Here is a 20899-nt window from a genome sequence, read left to right as displayed (position 1 = left end):
TATTCTTATAAATATTGATGATATATTGATATTTTAACATTTGCTACACAAATGAATGAATTCCTGTAGCAAACACCCAGAAGGAATGGGGTGATTTTTTACTCTGTATCTTCCCCAATTTGCTGTCTTCCCAGAGCTATGCATTACCAATAACAAATTGAATCAGTGCTGCTTTCTCATTAACATGTATTAGCTGTAGCAGAAGAAGCCTTATGGTTCATTAGGGTCAGTTCAGCAGAACCTTGATCTCTTCAGATAATGTGTCTTTTTTTTTAAATTGTAATGAATTAGGGCATCTCAAAAAATCAAGTTGTTTAATAGTCACTTTTAATTTCTGATAAGTGGTAAAAGAGAGTCAACCAATTCCAAACTGCCAATACCACTTTAGTGCACATCTCTGAAAAATAGCACCACATCAAGACCATATATCATTTGCATCTGTGAGTTACTTTCTCAAATAGTGGAATTTAGAATTGCATTACGTCCAATGTCTGTGATACTGCTGGTCCCAATGAGATTTCTGATTTCTGTGGTTGCAGTACGCAGTAATATTTTTGTTGTTATTAATTATTCTTGTTATATTTTAGTACAGTAATTTGTATAAAGGGACTACTCACATTTTTCTCACAGGAGGCAGGCTGGGAACATCCCGCTTTATTCAATTGAATTGCAACAGAAGAGGGGAAAGCTCCCTCATACAAAACAGGAAGTAAGGGATCAGTGAAGCATAATATTCATAGTACTCTGGGTCACCCAGTTAACCCTATCATGGTCATTTTACTATTGTAATAGTAATACTGCAAGTTCAAGGGTTCATTGCACTAGACTGAACATAAACATAGCAGGACAGACCCTTAAATAGCTTACAGACTAAATAGGCCAAATAGACACAGGGTGGAGAGGTGATGTGCCTTTCCCTACATCACACAGCAGATCAGTGGTAGCTGAATCATTGTCCATTGTTCTACTTAAAAATCCCTTTGAGGACAGCTTGGCAGGAGAAACATTCTTAACACTGCTCTTCTTTATCCCTGAATGGTCAGTCTTGTAGTTACAAGAGCCTTGATTTGCACTGATTTATAAATTAATAATATTTAGTCAGCAAGAACAATGTTTGGACTTATAAAAACATAAGAATGTCCATACTGGATCAGATCAGTGGTCCATCTAGCCCAATAACCTGTCTTCCTATCCTCCATGAACTTATCTAATTCTTTTTGAACCCAGTTATACTTTTGCCCTTCATGACATCCTCTGCTAACAAGTTCCACTGGTTGACTATGTGCTATGTCTGCTCATCCAGGAGCAGAGACTGTAACAAGCATGCCTGCTTATACCAATCAGTGGTCAAGCTACCTATGAAAAGAGAATCAATGATACAGTCGAGCAAAGCAGTTTGGCATAGCTTTACTCTCAGCTTGATTGATTGTTTTATAGACAGCTTACGGCTAATGAAGATTTTTTTAATCATAGATGTTACTATTTAATTTGATGCCTTTGTTCAGTATATTTGATTCTCCATATTCTAGAGACTTCTTTTATTCAGCTAAACATTTTCAAAGTTCATTGGCACATTGCTGTAGATATAATTACAATTTCAGTTGGCACAGCATTTTGCTGTTGATTGCAGGGTAGAAAATGGTTCCCTTTGGTGCCTTTCTCTCTCATGTGGAGCACAGAACCTAACTGCTATGACCACTTATGTGACAAATTTGGCAGATACAAGACCCCAGATGGAACACTTTCAAATTTGTGTTTCCAGCAGTAGCATCTGGGTCTTTGATTGGCTTCCTGGCTGGCTCCTTATAAAATTTCTTTAGTATCTTCACCACATTTTCCAGTTATGGCAGCTGCAGAGCAAACTGTAGAATTGGATCAACATTAGATTATAGATGGGTCTTCTTGACATACATTGTAAATGTCATCAATAGGGAAGAATTTATTCATTGTTGTTATAACTCTACTTTAAAAAAAAAGACTATGTACAATGTTCTTATAGTGTCATATTGACCGAGAAGTTGGTTTGCTCCTATATCCCCACAAATGCTGTCCCACTCTGTTGGGAAAGGAGTATGTACTGAGTGGCTAAAGCAGTGGACTGTGAGCCAAGACACTTGGGTTCTATTTCCAGTTCTGTCTTTGCATTTCACAGAGTTAATATTTATAACGTGCACTGAGATCCTCAGATGAAAGGCACTAGGGAAGTGCAAGGATTTTATTATTATGTGCATGCACTTACTATGGACATGCTAAACTGTAGGACTAAAATGCCTTATTTACTTTGTGTGCTTAGACTTCTTTCTGCCTGCCATAAGCTTGTTTAAAAGTTTCTGTATATTATTATAGGAAATAATAGGATATTCCAGTGGAACAGCTTTAGGACCATATCAGTTTCATTAAAGTTTGTGGCAAATGTCCCTATTGTTATAAAATGGACCAAGATTTAGTCATTAGGGCATGCATTCTATCATGGACTGCATGTAAAGCAGTAAAATTTTCTTTGCTACAACATACATTTATGTTCAAGACATATGAACAAATGTTGAAATTCTTGACTGTATCTCTGAAAGATTTTGCTTTTACAAAATATGACCCAGATCACATGTACTTTACATGTAGTTCAGAAAAAAAATTCTGTAAACAAGTTGACATTTGTTTTAAAAGTCTCTCTCTCCTTCTCCTTACTTTGAATTCCTTACTATTTATTTTTGCAGTTCAATGCCATTTTGTGGTGGAACTGTATTCCAGTCAACCTGGCCATTAATACAGTAAGTGGCTTTAAGTAGAGATAAAGACAATTAAGTAGCTCTTGCTTCCTCACATCACATGATGAAAGTATAATTCAGTGGGGGCAGTGACAGCTTGTAATTCATGAGTTCTTTTCCACAGACTTGTCTATCTAGACAATGATATGTCTGAGGTTGAAGTGTCTTTCAGGACAAGTGGTTCCACACTGAGCCTGTGTTCATGTAACCTGAAGATTCAGCCAGCACTGAAAATACAATGAGGTACAATGATTTAAACACAGCTTCATTATTCATTGTTATAGAGCTAAGCCATAAAAGAATAGTAAAAGTTAGAGATGGAAACGACATATTAATTCATGCAGGATTGCAGATGGCTTATCACAACGTATTTTCTAGTGCTTTGTCTAGTCACCTTTCTGAAGATGTGTTCCTATCTGTGATTCTTTACCATTGTCACATGATAATTTTAAAAGTCTCAAGTGACAGAGCTTCTACCATCTAATTTGGGGGACTATTTCACGTCATTGTTAAGTTTTTCCTATTTAGCCTATTTTTAATTTTCTTAATTTCATCCTCATTACTCTGGTCACCACATTAAATAATTCCTCTCCTTCCTTCTTGTTAACACACTCTCAAAACATTGTAGACATGCTACCCATGTTATACATATAGTGTTTGCCTTGTGTAATGATGCATTTGGCCCACGTGCAATATACAGTTCTTATATTTGCTTCAACAGCTACAGTGTTTTATTGAATCCCTCTAAGTTTGGTTGGCTTTTTTTTTATCTTTTACAAAATAAGGAAATATAAAGGAGCAAAATCATTTTTAAATCAAGTCAATTTGTAATCAAATCTCTCACTCCTGACTAGAATGAGGAATGTATATTTATAGAACGTGGAGACTTGTGGGCAATCATACACACAGCCCTGGTACGATGAACAGACATGCAGAGGTAACAAAAACATGAAATTTATTTCTGTCCATGATGAAGAAAAAAAAAAGGTCCACAAAAATCAACTTACTGTAAGTAATAGAAGCATTATCCAGGCAGTAATGCTGAGCAAATCACTAATCAGTTCACAATCCTTTTGTTTTCAGTATTAAACATCAAAATCAGTGAGTGTCTGATACCTGGGATAATTTCAACAAGATTGCTATAGTAAACTTGATTTGAAGTCTTAATGTATTCTTTCTTAACTTTATGTAGTTCAGTTATCATCCATGGTTTGCTTTCCTGGTGTTGTTCTATAGCTAGAGAAGTTTCTGAAATACTATACTTGGATTTGAAAAAAACAGCAATTTTCTTGACATCGGGTTTACTTCAGCCTCTTCTTCCCCTCTATCCTTTCTCCCCTCCCCAAAGCTATAAAATAAAACAGTTTTATTGACTGGCAATATGGAATTGGGTGAACTTGTTATAAAAAAGTGAACCAATGAGAGGCATCCTAGGTGGTAACATATGCTCTTAAAATAATGGAGAACATATTGTGCTGACATTGGGAGTTAATTCATTATTTAATATTTCAACCTAATGAAATATAGTCAGCAAGTCAGATACTGGTGTCATTTATAGTTATATAAATCCAGAATAAATTCACAGAGGCTACAGGAGTTACTCCACATTTACATCAGAATAACTGATCAGAGTCTGGCCCTGTATCTAATCCAGCTTTGCTTTACTTCTTCCATTAATGTTTGACATTTTGTCCATGTCAGTGAATAACTGGTTATTAAATATTATGTATGCCTTGTGAGGCACAACTGGGTCAATGCTCCAACATGGTGTTAAAGGCCACTATTCTGCTGGAGGTTGTATCATGCAGATAAGATTCAAACTGAAGTTCTCTCCAAGGCTTGTACTCATTAAAGATCCCATGGCACGGTTTTGCAAGAGTAATGTGTTAGCACCAGTTTCTTGGATAAAGTGAACTTTGCTTAATTACATTTTACCTTCTTAAATTCCTTCCTTTGTGTCAGTTAGTCAAGGTATTTTTCACTTTCTATCCTAAGCTATTGTGTAATGCTGTTTTGTGCTGTTAAACAGCTGCTGCGTTCCACCCCAGTGGTGACTGCAATTCACCGGTAGTGAAGTTGATTGCTGTGTGCCTGGTTTATGAAGCCCTTTGGGATGAATATAAATGCAAGATATTTTAACAAATCACCAAGGACTGCACAGCAGCCACTATACTGCACACCATGGCAATTGGGAACTTCACAAAGGCAGAGGTGATAGAACTCAGATTCTTTCTTCTCCTGAATTACAGGCCTCTGGCACCTGAGCTAAAGTCACTGTTAAAAAGCATAGGGCCTATAATATACAATTGAGTCATTTTCATCCTGTCCATCAGAGGTCAGTGGTACACTCTACACAAGCTAATTCTACAATGACATAGATCATCTTCTAGATGAGGAGGTAGTGTACACATTTCTCCCTTTTCACACGGAAGGAGGCTATGAAAATTCTTTGTCAATGCCCCTGTCCCCTTAAACAATGTCAGTGCCTTCCACAGGTGCCCCACCGTAAGTGCTCTGGTCATTTCTTGGGAAGGGAGTTTGAGTAGGTGGAGATAGGCCTGGAACAGTCTGCATTGTGTTCAATGATCACTCACACTATGGCCATTAAAAACAAGAGCTTCACAGAGTCCTGACCAGATGCTCTTTCATGACTGGGACATGGGCAGTCAGGCTGAGTCAGGTACCAGGAGGTCAGAGTCCAAGCCAGAGATAGGCCAGTGGGCTAACCAAGAGTCAGGAGGCAGGCAGGGGCAGGTTACCGGGAGGTCAGAGTCTGAATCAGGCCAGAGAGCAAACTGAGAATCTGGCTTCTGGAGGCAGGCAGTTAGGTTCTTACATTGGCAGACCAAGTGCCAGCTCATGCCAATGTCCCTAGGCCTCACTGAACACTTACAAATGCATAGCTGGTAACCTGTCTTGCTTACCTGTGTGTTAGCATTATCAAAATAGAGGTTAGAGTTTTAAGAATGTGTTTAGACTTTATGGAATGCTTGTAAGATGCTGCATAATCCTTCTTATAATATCTGCATCACATGTATAAGGTTGTTTAAATGTTTGATCTGTAACTATAAAAATCTTTGTTAAGACTGTAAATTCCCAACAGTCAGGGGAGAAACATTACCAAGTGTGAACTATTAGTTTACCCCAAGATGTGTTGTCTCCTGCCCATTAGGAAGGACTATTGAATCCAAATAAATCCTTTGTCGATTGCTCCCCCAACCCAACCATGAAGAGTTACATGTAGGTGCCATCAGCTTGGATTCTGGGGAGAGGGGGAATAAAAATCCCGGGCAAGGAGAAACTGGATCTTTTATGCTGTCTCGACTCTGAGGGTCAAAGATTTCTAAACATAAGCAACAGATTCCCAATGCTGTTTGGCATGGGGCAGCCCTATATGACATTTAGAGATGCTTATTATAGAAGTTTATATTACCTTTTTAAAATCTAAGATTGTAACTCATTTTTGTGTGTATGTTTCCTGTAAATAACTCTCTCATTTCTTTGTTAATAAATCTTTAGTTATTATATTATAGGGCTGGTTACACTGCTCTACAGCCAAAATGCTTCTGAAATAAATGTAGTCAAACTATACTAATTCTGGGTCACTGAGAACAAAAATGATGCTTAAAATTGTTGATTGGCTCTAGTTTTCAAGATATGCTATTGGGTCTGTATATACGACCCTTGACTTGGGAATGGCGGAGGATAAGTGAGTTATAAAGGGAAGGGATCTCAATTTAAACCAGAAATGACTAAAATACATCTTTGACTGGATCTATAAATAAATCTATGACTGGGTTTGGACAGTTCTTGCTTTTTAGGCAAAACAATGAATGATGCAATCTGAAGCTGGTATTGCGTCATACATGATATGAATTGCATCATGTTATTCCTAGAAGTCATGGATGATGCAATCATAACGAAGCTTACATCACTCTGCTGAACAAATTGCCCTATATCAGCTCTAGAAATCATACAGTGTCGTGCTCTCTTATTTGTCAGTGTTTGATTTTGCAAAGGGACACATTTCTGTTTAGCCAAAGTGAGCAGAGATGCCTCGTACTTGTGTGAACAGTGCAGATAACTTCTGCTATGTTTGTGGTGAAGTGACTTTTGCATCACAAAAGCGCAGTATAACCACTATGGTTAAGAAAGCCTATCACCTTTATTTTGGCTGCAAAATTGGAGATCAGGACAAGAAGTGGGCCCCACACATATGCTGCAACACTTGTGCAATAAATCTTCGCCAGTGGTTGAACAGGAAAAGGAAATCTATGCCTTTTGCAGTGCCAATGATTTGGAGAGAGCCAACAGATCATACCAGCAATTGTTACTTCTGCATGGTGCCTCCAGTTGGGAAAGGTGTGTCAAGGAAGAAAAAGTAGACTGTGCATTATCCGAACATTCCATCAGCTATACGCCCAGTACCCCACGGAGAAGGACTGCCGGTTCCTGATGCACCAGAATCATTCTCACTTGAGTCAGACGAGGAAGAGGAAGAGGATGAAACTTCTGGTCCTGAACCATCAATGTCACAGGACCCACATTTTCTCCCATCCTCCTCCTCTGAACCACACTTCATAACACAAGGTGACCTGAATGACCTTGTCAGGGGTTTGGAACTACCCAAGAGTAAGGCAGAGCTGTTGGGCTCCAGACTACAGCAGTGGAATCTCCTGGCAGGTGATGTTAGGGTTTCCATGTTCCGTGACCGTCAAAAGGATCTTGTCCCATTCTTCTTCATGGAAGGTGATCTTGTAGCCTGCAACAACATCGATGGTGTGATGGCAGCCCTCAACATCGTTCACGATCCAGATGAGTGGAGGCTGTTCATTGATTCATCGAAGACGAGTCTTAAAGCTGTTTTACTGCATAATGGCAACGTTTTGCCATCAATTCCAGTTGGTCATGCAGTCCATATGAAGGAAACCTATGACAACATGAAACAACTTTTGAGGTGCATAAACTATGACCAACATCAGTGGCAGCTTTGTGGCGATTTGAAGGTTGTTGCTCTCTTGCTTGGTCTGCAGACTGGATACACAAAATACTGCTGTTTTCTCTGCGAATGGGATAGTCGTGCAAGAGATTCCCACTACATCAAGAAAGATTGGCCACTCCGACAGTCATTGGAGCCTGGGTGGAAAAGTGTTCAGCATCCACCACTTGTTGAATCAAGGAAGATTTTGTTACCACCCTTACACATCAAGCTGGGTCTGATGAAGAACTTTGTCAAGGCCATTGACAAAACACAAGCAGCTTTCAAGTACCTCCGTGGAAAATTTCCAAGGTTAAGTGAAGCTAAGATAAAGGAAGGTGTCTTTGTTGGTCCTCAGATTCATGAACTTCTTCGAGATGATGCATTTGACCATGCACTGCGTGGCAAGGAAAAGACGGCATGGAAAGCCTTCCAGTTAGTGGCAATAAATTTTCTCGGAAACAACAAGGCAGACAACTACAGGTTGTTGGTGGAAAACCTCCTCAAGGCATACAAAAGCCTTGGTTGCAACATGTCACTAAAGATACATTTTTTGCACTCTCATCTAGATTTTTTTTCCACCGAACTGCGGAGCAGTGAGCGACGAGCACAGCGAGCCATTTCACCAGGACATTGCAAAAATGGAGAAACGCTATCAGGGCAAATGGAGCCCATCAATGCTTGCAGACTATTGCTGGACAGTGACAAGAGATGCTCCATTTAATGAATACAAGAGACAAGCCAAGAAGCGCCGAGTAGACACTGAATAGGACTAAACTATGTACATAATAGTTTTTTGCCTTTTGTTTCATAATAAATTTTATTTATATAACCCTTTTGCTGATTTTTAAAGTGTTCCATAAACAGGACAGGTGAAATATTATCATGTAAAGCAACCATAAACACATGAAAAGACCTAGGTTTACAATTTATGATTAAAACTCTACTATCTACACAATATACATAGACGTAAAATGTAAAAACTTAAATATCTTAGAAACAGTAGCCAATCAGTTGTTTTAATTGTCATATTTGAATTCAGCACATCAAAATACATAAGAAATAGTACATTTTATCTCTGAAGCAGACGACTTCTCAAAAATTGTAGACCAGTATTACAGGCATTGTCTTTGTTTTGAGATCAGTGTACAATTGACTTGGGTAAGGGATTAGTAATTTGGACTGGGAGGAACCTTAATATTATTGAGATTTTTGTGTAAAGTGATCACCTATTATATAGTCCAGCTTGCCTGCATGGCAAGATAGACTGGAATTCCCGACTGGAATGACCGAGGGGACTGGCTGTGACTCTATGGTAGCATTGTTATAATGCTTTAGAGTTCACACTTGTTACTGGGTTGGTGACATCTAATTATAGAACCTACAGTCAGTTTGGGATTTCCACCTTTCCTTGTGACAGTCTGCCCTGAGATTGTCACTCATGGTTGTGACCCATTCCAGCCAGTGTGACACAGGTTACCAGGAGATCAGGATCAGGCAGCAATCAGATAGTGAAGTCAAGGACAAACCAAGGTCGGAAGCTAGAGTCTAAGGTCTATCACAAGCAGGGTCTGGAGCAGAGATGAGCAGGCAGTCTGTGTCCTTACTCAGACAGCTCCCCTTCATGGCTTCCTCATTTAAATACTTGTACGGGCCAATCAGTAGGCTGTAAAGGGCTGCCACTCAGTTCCTACTGGGCTGTATGTCCTGCTGACCCCAGCCAGGGTCCTCCCGTGGGAACCTAGCCTAAGCCTCTCGTGGCAATGCAGTGGCATCAGCAGCCCAGAACTCCTGTAGCCCCAGGTTCCAACTGTGGAAGCAGAGGTTATTCTCTGACACAACCCTGCAGGTTCTAACACTCTCTGTCTACAAAGCTAAGCCCTTAAAGGCACAGACCCTAATACCATAGGTCTGCCACAGCCCCATCCCCTGCTTGGCAGTTGGGTTTTCCATATGGAAGGGAGGTAATACATCTCAGAGTGGTTACAACTGCCACTTGGTGCTTATCACTGGCTGTTGCTGCTCCCCAGCTCCAAAACGTGAACAGCCATACCCAATCTCTTGAAGGGGGTTTATTTCTTAAACAGAGGTTATCAATCAACAAAAGAGAAAATAGCCTTAACTCAGTCCTTGACCCGAGGCTTCAAGGCCACCCTTCCCAGGGGTTTCTGGCACTCGAGCTCCTTCCAGCCTCAGTCAGCTCTGCTCCCCTCCTGGAGCAGCAGCCACAAGACCACTCACTCCAGTGACCCCTCACAGGACCTTGCTCTACCCCAGTGTGGATTTCCTTACCCAGATCTCAGCCTGTCTCAGTATTTCCTTCCCCCAGCTGCCTACTAGCAACCTTTTTATAAGCCCCGGTGTAGCCCAGCCCTCTTTAATTAGCTGGATTGGGCTCAACTCCTGTCCAGGGGAACTGGGCTTAGTCTATCTACAGTAGGTTGACCAGACAGCAAGTGTGAAAAATTGGGACGGAGGTGGGGGGTAATAGGAGCTGTGACAGACGCAGACCAGTGGGGTACAGGAGTCTGGTAGAGGGCAGATATACTGGTCACTGGATGAGTAGTTTTCTGTTTCCTGAGTGACCAGAGAAGGGGCTGCACTAGAGTAATCAGGAATCTGCTAGAATCAGTTAAGGCAGGCAGGCTAATTAGGACACCTGGAGCCAATTAAGAAGAAGATGCTAGAATCAATTAAGGCAGGCTAATCAGGGCACCTGGGTTTTAAAAGGAGCTCACTTCAGTTTGTAGTGCGAGTGTGTGAGGAGCTGGGAGCAAGAGGCGCAAGGAGCTAAGAGTGAGAGGGTGTGCTGTTGGAGGACTGAGGAGCACAAGCGTTATCAGACACCAGGAGGAAGGTCCTGTAGTGAGAATAAGGAAGGTGTTTGGAGGAGGCCATGGGGAAGTAGTCCAGGGAGTTGTAGCTGTCATGCAGCTGTTACAGGAGGCACTATAGACAGCTGCAGTCCACAGGGCCCTGGGCTGGAACCCGGAGTAGAGGGCGGGCTCGGGTTCCCCCCAAACCTCCCAATTGACCTGGACTGTGGGTTCTTCCAGAGGGGAAGGTCTCTGGGCTGTTCCCCAACCCACATGGTGAATCTCTGAGGCAAGAAAATCCGCCAATAAGCGCAGGACCCACCAAGATAGAGGAAGAACTTTGTCACAGAGCCTATATAAGAAAAAGACCCAACAATCGGGACTGTCCCTATAAAGACCCTATAAAATCAGGACATCTGGTCACCCTAATCCACAGGGACCAGCTACTCTGTGACAGTGTCCCAAATGAATGCTACCAAGCCATTGTAGGGGGACTGAGCCAATAGCAGCACAGCTGTGCTGCCCGGGGTGAAGGGCAGTGGAAAGGCAGCTGTGACTGCCAGGAGGTTGCTTTGCTACATACCCTTGAGATCTGCAGTATACACTTCAGAACTGTATATACTTCTCCCCTCCTATTACTGTCCCATTGGTTGTCTGATTTATATAAAGCTTTATATACATAATCAATACAAGCAATTCTATCTATTGATTCAAGGATGGTACTCCATCTTCTTGTAATAAAGAAGAAATATTGTTGTTGGCTACTTCTATCTTAAGTCTTCTGATGTGTAGTCTGCTTTATGTCCCCATTCATAATAGGGTAGCAGCAGGAAAACTCCATTAGTTGAATCTCCTGCTTTAGCTCATTCTCTGGGGTTTTCAATGTGTGAGGGAAAATGACTGTATATTTTTTATTGTCATCATCATCATCTCTACTTCCACATCTCTTTTTATTATTATGTACAGTATAGTAGCACCTATGAGCATCAGTAAATATCATGGCCTTATTGTACAAGTTGCTGTGCAAACACACTGTGATATACCCAGGGTACAATCTGGACTGATGAACAGGTGTGTTCCCTCAATTCTCCGATCTGGGGTGCCTTTTACACTGCTTTGCTGTGAGAGCTACGACTCCTGGTCTACTCACACACAGCCTCCAGAATGTAACTTACTCTCAGTTATAGTGTGTGAATGCTACAGCCAGCCACCCTTGAATTACACTGCAAAGTGACACCAACAAACTCCCAGTCTCAGACATTCCCTAGAAATGTTCATCTTGTACTGCTCAGTTCTTCCCTGGACAATACAAGCTCATATAAAGTCCATCATTTTATTAGTACAAAATGATATGCACAAATTCTGTAATCCTAAATGGAGTTTCCCGAACCCTTCAACCACCCAGTCTAGATAAAACTATAAAACAAGTTTTATTAACTGAAAAGAGAGGGATTTTAAATTAATACAAGTAATGAGATATAAAAGTCAGAATAAGTTACAAGAAAAATGAAAGTAAAATGCATCTAATGCCTAATTTAATAAGCACAGTGTTTTCAAAGCAAAGTCTGTCTCACCACCACATGTTTCAGCAGTCTTACTAGCTAAATTTCAGTCAGAATCCTTCCCCCAGTTCAATGCTGCTTCCTTTGTTCTTCAGGTGTTGTGGATGCCGTGGACAGAGAGAAAGGGAGGAATCATTTGGGGCATCTGCTCTCCCTTCTTATAGTTCTCTCTCTATGGGAATTTGGAACAGGCCTTAGAAATACTATACTGAGGAATCTTATAACTTTACAAACATATTTTACCTGGGCAATAATGAACAGCAAATTATGAATTTTCAAATGATACCTCACAAGGAATATTTTATACAAAGTGTATCATAATCCCATGAAACAGGTGGACACAAGGGCACAGACTGTCAGACACATACAAAGCCATGGCTGTGGCTTCATATTTTACTATAATGATTTTACAGGAAATGATATACACTATGGAAATAAAATTTAGATCTAAGAAACACTCTAAAATCTTTTTTGTTTTTTGTAAATAAATTATTCTAAGAATTAGTGTTGTCTCAAATTTCTTTTCAAATCACAAAGATGTTTAATATGGGATAAAATATGACACAACTTTGTTTGTTTTTAACTGGAAACCAAGTCACTTTGAATTTCCAAAGTTCACTTTTATCATGAAAAATAGGGTCACTTTTAAGGTGATAATTTTTTTTTTTTTTGGAATGTCTTAGATCTACAGAAAGGACACAGCCCAGAATAGATTTATGAACGATAGTCACTAACACTTTATATATATATAAAGTCCACTCTGTGTTAGTGACTATCGTTCATAAAATTCTATTGCTGCCCACTGAAATTTTGAGCAGCCTTGCTGCTGATGTGATTAAATTATAAACGAGAAACTTAATTTCAGCTGCTTCAGTAAATATTCCATCGTCCTTAAATCAAATCATAAATTAATTTCACTCTGCCAGCAGACTCTCGAGCCTAGAGTATGGCACTGGTAACTCTACATATATATGCAATATCATTATGGCTCTATAAAATAATGTGTCAGGTGAGATCTAAAGAGAAAATAATGAAAGCTCAACCAAGTGCTGGAATGCCAATGAGATCAGGTCTAGTTGTTCATATTAGTGAGAGGATACTGTTATTAAAATCTTCATCAAAACAGCACAATAGCTGTTACACAGAACTCTGAGACAATGACTGTCAGAGGGACCATTAGTAAATCAAAAGGATAACTTAACTGTAAAAGGGGGGGAAAAAACAGTCTTAGGGTGTGAGGTACACCTTTGTTCCCAAGTCACCATGAAGCTAATTTTTAACGCAGAGCAGAAGAATTAAATCCACTATTTTATTACAGCAAACATTTTTTCTTCTGTCTGGTGCAATAAAATTGTGCATTTAAATATATGTTATGATATAATCTGTAAATGTATAATGCATCAATGAGATTCTAGAGACAGTATGTTGCTCAAAATGCAACATTCTTAGTTTAAGGATTCTCTGTTCTTTTTGTCATTGTGTGTAAAAAAAATGAAGTCCTGGGAACTTGCAGAGGGGAAGAATTCTTTATTCTGTACTCTTCCCACTCCCCTTCTTTAAATATACTGGCTGATACCATGCTACTTTGAAGAACAATAGTATATGGAACAATCTACATTTCATTTGGCATAGCAGGACTGTACTTTATTGATAAATATTGAGCAAGGAGGATGAGCTTGGAAGTTTTGAAACAGAAACTTATTTGTACTATTTGGATCTCCTAAGTCTCCATAGTTAGGCCAGAAATCTTGAATGAACAGTTTTTCTTGTGACATTTCTGGTAATTTCATGCTGGAAACATCACAAGAATAGCCTATGTCATCCTATCTCTGACTTACTTGGAACATGATTCTGCATTCTTTAGTCAAATTGATCATTACTTACTCAAGACAGACATATAGGGCTCTATTTTTTTTTGTAAAGCAAAACCCCACTCTCCCAGAGTTCCTGGGGGTAGCCCTATTTTGAAGTTTAACTCAGACTTCTGTGGTAAACAGGTCTTCCATTGACACTCCGCACACAGGTGAATTTCACCCAGGAAGGTCCTGATCCATCTCCAATTGAAGAAAATGGCAAAAAGAGAGAGTTTACACACAAACATAACCCAGGAGGTTCAAACAAAAAGACCTTTTAATGTAGCCTTCAGCAATCCAATTGCCTGCAGCACAACTGGATTTTGACAGATCACTTTCTGGTATGTGCCACTGCTGTGACTCATAAAACACAGTCCACCATGCTCGCCATCTTTTCTTTCTCTCTCTGGAAACTTGGGCATACAGCGTAACTGCACAATGTGCAAGCTACCAGATGAGCGCAGTTCTAGATTCTGGTTTCTCTTAAAGGGTCTCTATCTTGTTTGCTGCAGAAATTTAAGCACACATTTTTGCTATATCTTGCACATACAGGGCCTCCTAGACCAAAGTCCATTGACCAAAACCCACTCGTGAAAAGGCTCTGAACCCAAATTCCACAGCATATACCAAGTTAGTTACTGCTTGTTAAAAGCTGCACACTGGAAGCCATTTGGTGTGCACAATAACAAATTTATTCAACCTACTGACAAGAGCTGATCAAAACTCAGAATTTCTGTTCCACAGGAAATTTCAACATTTTGAAAATTCCTTTTATCTTCAATCTGAATACAAAGCTGAAATTTCAAAATTTTCCATAAAAAAAAATTCAGATCTAGCAAAATAAACTTATTTAAGTGATTCATTTTGATAGGGTCAAAAGAAGCACTTTGTTTTTATATATTATAATAAAACAGTCAAAATAAGCACGTTGATCTCACCAAAAAAAAATTTCAGTAACATTTGAGCCAAAAAAGTCAACAAAATCAATATGTTCCTTTTGAACTCTTTCATTTTGTCAAATCAGAATTTTATGAGAGAAAACTGTTCCATGGGGAAAATATTGACCAGCTCTACTACTGATTTATACACAATTCTACATATTCTTATATATCAAAAGATGACTCTCTTTCTATTAACCATTTACATACATAAGTACAAATCTTTCTTAAACTGCACACCAAACAACTTTAATGGGTTTTGGATCAGGCCAATAATTATCTTAATTTTTAAATGAATAGTAATTTTTTCCTGTAGTTTCCCCTTGGAGAGTGTGCTCTGAGCTTGTGGTGTGCCTCACATCTGCTACTGTGTGTATTTTAGCTTAATAGCTAATTGGCTTTGGTTTTATTTGATCATTTCTTTCAATAAAAAATGAATTATGAAATGTATTCCTGAAAGATTTTTTTTAAGTGAAAAGCTTCCTTCTTTATTTATTTTCTTATGTGATGTGTTCTTGGGCACCTAAATGCAGCAAGAAGTCATTTCAAAACTGTTTATCCTTTTAATATTAAAACTAGCAGGGTTTAATTTGATGTCTAGGAAATTAAATCACAGTTGATGATAAAAACATGTAAAATTCATTGGTTAAGAAAACAGAAGATGTTCTGCAAAGGTCAGCATGCATAATGTAAAATTATTTGTGTGTGAATTAATGGAATATTGGCTAACAAATGCTTTGTGATACAAGACTGTGGCTCCAGGCTTAAACACTCTGTCAAAGGCAATTTTTCAAAGTCATCCCATACCCAGTAGTTTATTTTTAATAAATGGAGCTAAGCAAGATAACCAATTAATATTTCTGGAATTAGTTAAGAGGTGAGGTTGCTCAGATTTCTAATCACAAATGACACGCAGAGAATAAATTGTTCAGAAGACTGGCACATGCAAATGTAATTGTTTTTCTTTCTGTGCCCCACTCCATTTTTGAAAAAGTAGATGTGAATGTGCATTAGCTAATTACAAACACATAAGGAAGGCCCTGTTTCCTCCTCCCTCAGCGGTCTCCCCAATCCACTCTTTGCTTTAGTTCATCACTTTCTAGACCTCATACGTCCATAGAAAAGCATGAAATGTAACTCAGGTGCACCCTAAAATTCTGAAAAACAGAAAGCAAAGAGAAAGACTTTATTTATTTAGCAATCTTAGTATTTTTAAGCCAATCTCTTGATTTTGGGAGCCTGACTCATGCTTTTTGAATGCTTGGGGGTTACAACATTGGGAAACATTGCTCACTTCTCATAACTACCCCATGTGTTCTGCCTAGACTTCTTTCTCTTTTGTTCCTTGTATCTCTTTCTGCCACTTTCACAACTGTCTTTTTTTCCACTCTGCTGCTTACTTTTAGAAGAACTTTCCATTTCCTGTGCATCAACCATACTCTTCTCCTTCAAATCCCTTCTCTAAACCCTCTTTGTCTTCGCTTTACACCTTTAACCTCCACTTCTATGTTTTGTAGTCCTCCCCATTCCTTTTCCTTACCTCATTAGCATAAGTTCAGTAAAACAGAAGGATTTACCCTATAAGGCTTACCCAGAATACTGCAAAACATCATTATCCCTTCTATCCTTATCTGTTGTCTGTCCATCTATCTTAGGCCAGGTCTACACTAGGGGGACGCAACTTCCCCCTATGCAACTTCAGCTACGTGAATAACGTAGCTGAAGTCGACGTACTTAGATAGACTTACCGTGGTGTCTTCACGGTGAGTCGACTGCTGCTGCTCTCCTGTCAACTCTGCCTGCGCCTCTCATGGCGGTGGAGTACAGGAGTCACAGGAGAGTGCTTGGGGATCAATCTATCACGTCTAGAATAGATGCGATAAATCAAGCCCCGCTGGATCGATCGCTGCCCGCTGACCTGGCAGGTAGTGTAGACATATCCTTAGAGTTTAACATCGTGTCCATCTCCATAATATCTAAGGCCTGGGGAGGTAGGTATCCAAATACCTTTGAGGGTCTAGGCTTTTTCATCTTTGCTGTTCTTTCCTTTCCCACTGGTGTGCACTTGTCTTCTAGAAAACAAAATGGGACTGTAACACCACCACCACCAAGAACAACAGCTCCAGCCCATCTCAACTAACTTCTTGTTTCCCCCAAAAGGACAGTTATTACCATCTTCAACACCATCTAAAAGAATGTCAGGGAGGGAGGGGAGAGGGCATTCCTTTAAAAAACTCTCTCCAGCTAAAGGGAAAGGGAACAAGGGATGTTATTAAAATGAAAGTCTTACATAATAGTTTACATTTGAAATACCTTAACCTTTTTTTAAATTCTCTATTGTGTCTTTAATAAAAGATTAAAAAGATGTTTAATGGTGTTTTTGCCAAGGTACTAAGAAGGCTGTTGTCTCTATATACCAAACCCCGAATCTTGGTTAACCCTGTTTAATGTTGGACAGTGACAGGATCATATTAACACCTCTGACTCTTTGGGCCCATTTATTCCATCAAAATTAATACAACAGAGTATTCTCCATCCTTTCACACTATAATGACTGTTTGAGAAAGATTCAGTTCTCCTTCAGCAGAGATTGTTGTTTGATTTGCATTATTACTAATTATTGTTGTTATTATTAATAATAATTTATCACGTCTCCCCCCTTTTCTTTTTTTAACGATATAACATAGGGCAGAGTTAAAAATCTGCATAGACATTAAGGAGCAACCTAGATACAATAAAGAAGAGTTACTGTATGTCACACAGAGGGAGGTAATATCTCTAGAATGTTTGACCAACACACTCCTGGCTTATAATTTACTCCAAAGCTTCATTGTGGGTAAATAAAAAATATAGTGGGGACTATAAAGAGATTCCTGAGGGTAAGCAGACAGAAAATAAAGAAACTTTCAAAATCCCTCCGAGGAGTACACTGGAAATAATTGTATTCTTTGGTGTTCACATAAAGCAGCCTCATGCATCAACCAACTGTCCAGCCTGGGTCCAGCAGCAAGCAGGCAGACACTCACTGGTACAAAAGCTGCATAAACGCACAGTGGGAGATAAACATGGGAGTGTGATGTGAGGCCCTGCAAGAAATTGAATGGTGACACATGATAATAATCATACAGAAGATGAATAATAATAAACTTGTTCAATGACAATATTGAGGCATTCATAAGCACGAAGATGAAACAGTCCCATAGATCTGCTGGATTTCTTGTGCCAGTTTGAAATTTCCTCTGTCATTATTTCATCCTCTCAGCCATCTTATTACCCGTGTAACAAAATGGGCAGAGTCTACCCCAGACAGCAAATTCCACAGAAACTACAGGCATTCTTCAGGGGCTGATTGAAAGTAAACCCAGGAAGAAAAAATCCCCAAAGTAATTATTAAAAAATATAAAATAAAATTATTTTGAATTGATGTGAAAACATCTTAACAGTAAGACGCTATACGTAGGTGAATAGTCAAACTTGTATCATTTTTAATTGGCTACATTTTTTATTTTATTTCTGTATGAGGTGGCTTGTTGGGTGTCACCATTTTAGGCCTCATCAGGAGGATGAGCAAAGTGGAGGTGGAAGGTATTGTTATGCATGCCATGAAACCTTGTTATGGGTTGAGCTAAAACCCCATTGAGATTGATAGGTGTAAACTCACATTTCAATTAACATAACCTTAACATAAATCCCCACAGAAGACAAAAGGTGTGTGAACCTGCCCAGCTAAATTTTGTTTTGGATGGGGTTGACGGTGAGAAGAAAGATTACACAGAAACTAAGAACCATCAGACAAGGGGGGGGGGGGGGGGGGGGTGGAGAGAGAGAGAGAGGCAAGAAAGCTAAGCAGGAGCCTGTAAGCTCAGTGTGACCCTGGAAAAATATAGAGAGAGGAGAGTGCTTTTGTGTTGGTGTTGTAGTTTGGGGGCTGTAAATTAAGACACTGCTCCTTGCTTTCTTCTGCGAACAAAGACTCAGGTGTTTGTATGTTCCTTATAAATAAACAAGACTGCATCAATTTTCTTCTTCCAGCTGGAACATCACCAGGACCCTGAACCTTGAATCAGTACTTGGGTCAAGCTCAGGATTCAAGCCTTTTACTCCAAGGGCCTCCAGACTTAACACACACAGGCAGAGCAGCAGGCAGTGGCACAGTGCTCAGCTAATTGCTGCTGGCCAGCAGCCAGCTGGGATTGACTGGGATGCTTTGCTTGGAAGGAAGATCAAGGCTAAGAGTTCAAGAGTGAAAAGGAGACAAGAATCCATGCAGATAGGTGGGGAGGGTTGGGTATTTGAAATGCTAGTGAATATGGGCTCCGTTTAGCCTCATAATCATCCTTCATCAGAGTCCGTAGACTCCATACAATCAGTAAGCAGCAGATCACTAGTTACAAATGAAAAAAATAATACAAAATATGGATAATACCGAAAAGAAATTTACTAGCCATAAGAAGCTGTACATCACTGCTTTATGCTTTGCAGCGTATGCTTGTAGAACCAGACAGAATGAAATTATTATGAAGTTAACCATGATAAATATATAAAAACAAGAAGCGAGGGAAGAAGAGAAATCACCCATATGCAAAATTGCTTTAAAAGCTTTGGAGATTTGGATAAGCATCCAGTAGATCTGCTACTTAACCAGACCTCTTGGACAGGCCTGTATAAACATTTGCATTGAATTTCAAACGCATTTGAAATGAGCCTTGTGCTGGAGGTTTTATGTGTTTGTCAGCCTCAATCTACAGTCATAAAATTGCACTAATACAAGCAATGAGGATGGTCACACAGCTGGGGAACCTGTGAAACTCCCTTTCCCCACTACCCCTATAATAACTGCTCTTTGCTCTTTTCATGTAACAAATCCTAAGAATTTTAGATTCCTGAGGTGTGTAGACAGTGTCCCTGACTGCTTGAAGACAGGACTAGTTGGATGGGGTTGCAGATTTGGGCTAATTTTGGGACTCCTTCTGCAATGAGCGCTGCAGACTTCACATATCTAGAAAGCAGGCTAAATTCCTTATGAAATTTCGGGTATTTTCTGGTGCTAGTTGTATAGTATTTTGGTGCTTCTGGTGCTTGCTGAAACCAGGAAGAAGAGAAGTTCATGCACAAATGAAAAACCATTACTTCTTAATTTTCATATATCAAAAAAAGCTCATATTAACGGCCTGAGTCGGAATTATTTTCTTATTTCTGTCACTCTGGGGAACAGTTCTGAAGTGTGTTATGCATCATGGGAGCAGTTTGATGGGTCATGGCCTAAGGGAAGGGGCATTAGATTTACTATTGATTAGACTGTGGAATTCATTTCCACAGAATTTTGTTGAAGCCAAGAATTTAACAAGACAAAAAAGGGATTAGACAGTTATATGGATAAAAGAATAGCCAGAGCTATAACAGTAAACTTTTTTTTGTTACAAATATAAAAATCTCATGGTGTATAACTTCAGCTAACCTCTAACTTTTGGAGATTAGAAGGAGGCTTCCCTTGGGATCAAATTATCCCACAGGTTTCCACTGCACAGTTTTTTGCATCTTCCACTGAAGCAGCTGGTACTGAACACTGTTGGAGAGATGATACTGGATTAGATGGACTGTGACTCTTATCCAGTAGCAATTCTTGTGTTCCTGTGTGATCAGGAAAGCAGACTACACCTAGGTCAAGATTTCTAAAAATAGGTAGTGATTTTGGATGCCCAGCTTCAGACACTTTAAAGGGAATACTTCTCAGAAAATGCTGAGAATGTGTCATCTAAATGTCAGGCTTCTTTAACATGGCTCAGTTTGGGCACCCAAAATCTCTAGTCCTGTTTGGAAAAATCTTGGCTCTAGCACTTAACCTGATTTGCATCCACATAAAGTCCCCACTTCCAGGTGAAAGTAATGCACAAGTACTTGCAGGATCAACACCTTCATCAGCAAAATAATAATAATAACAACAACAATAATACATAATTAATAAAATTAATCCAGAATGAGGCTGA

Source organism: Terrapene carolina, unplaced genomic scaffold, assembly GCF_002925995.2.
Source record: "Terrapene carolina triunguis isolate 2854851 unplaced genomic scaffold, T_m_triunguis-2.0 Scaffold96, whole genome shotgun sequence".
Lineage (NCBI taxonomy): Eukaryota > Metazoa > Chordata > Testudines > Emydidae > Terrapene > Terrapene triunguis.
The sequence above is the reverse complement of the archived record's forward strand: the minus strand, read 5'-3'. Positions refer to the sequence as shown.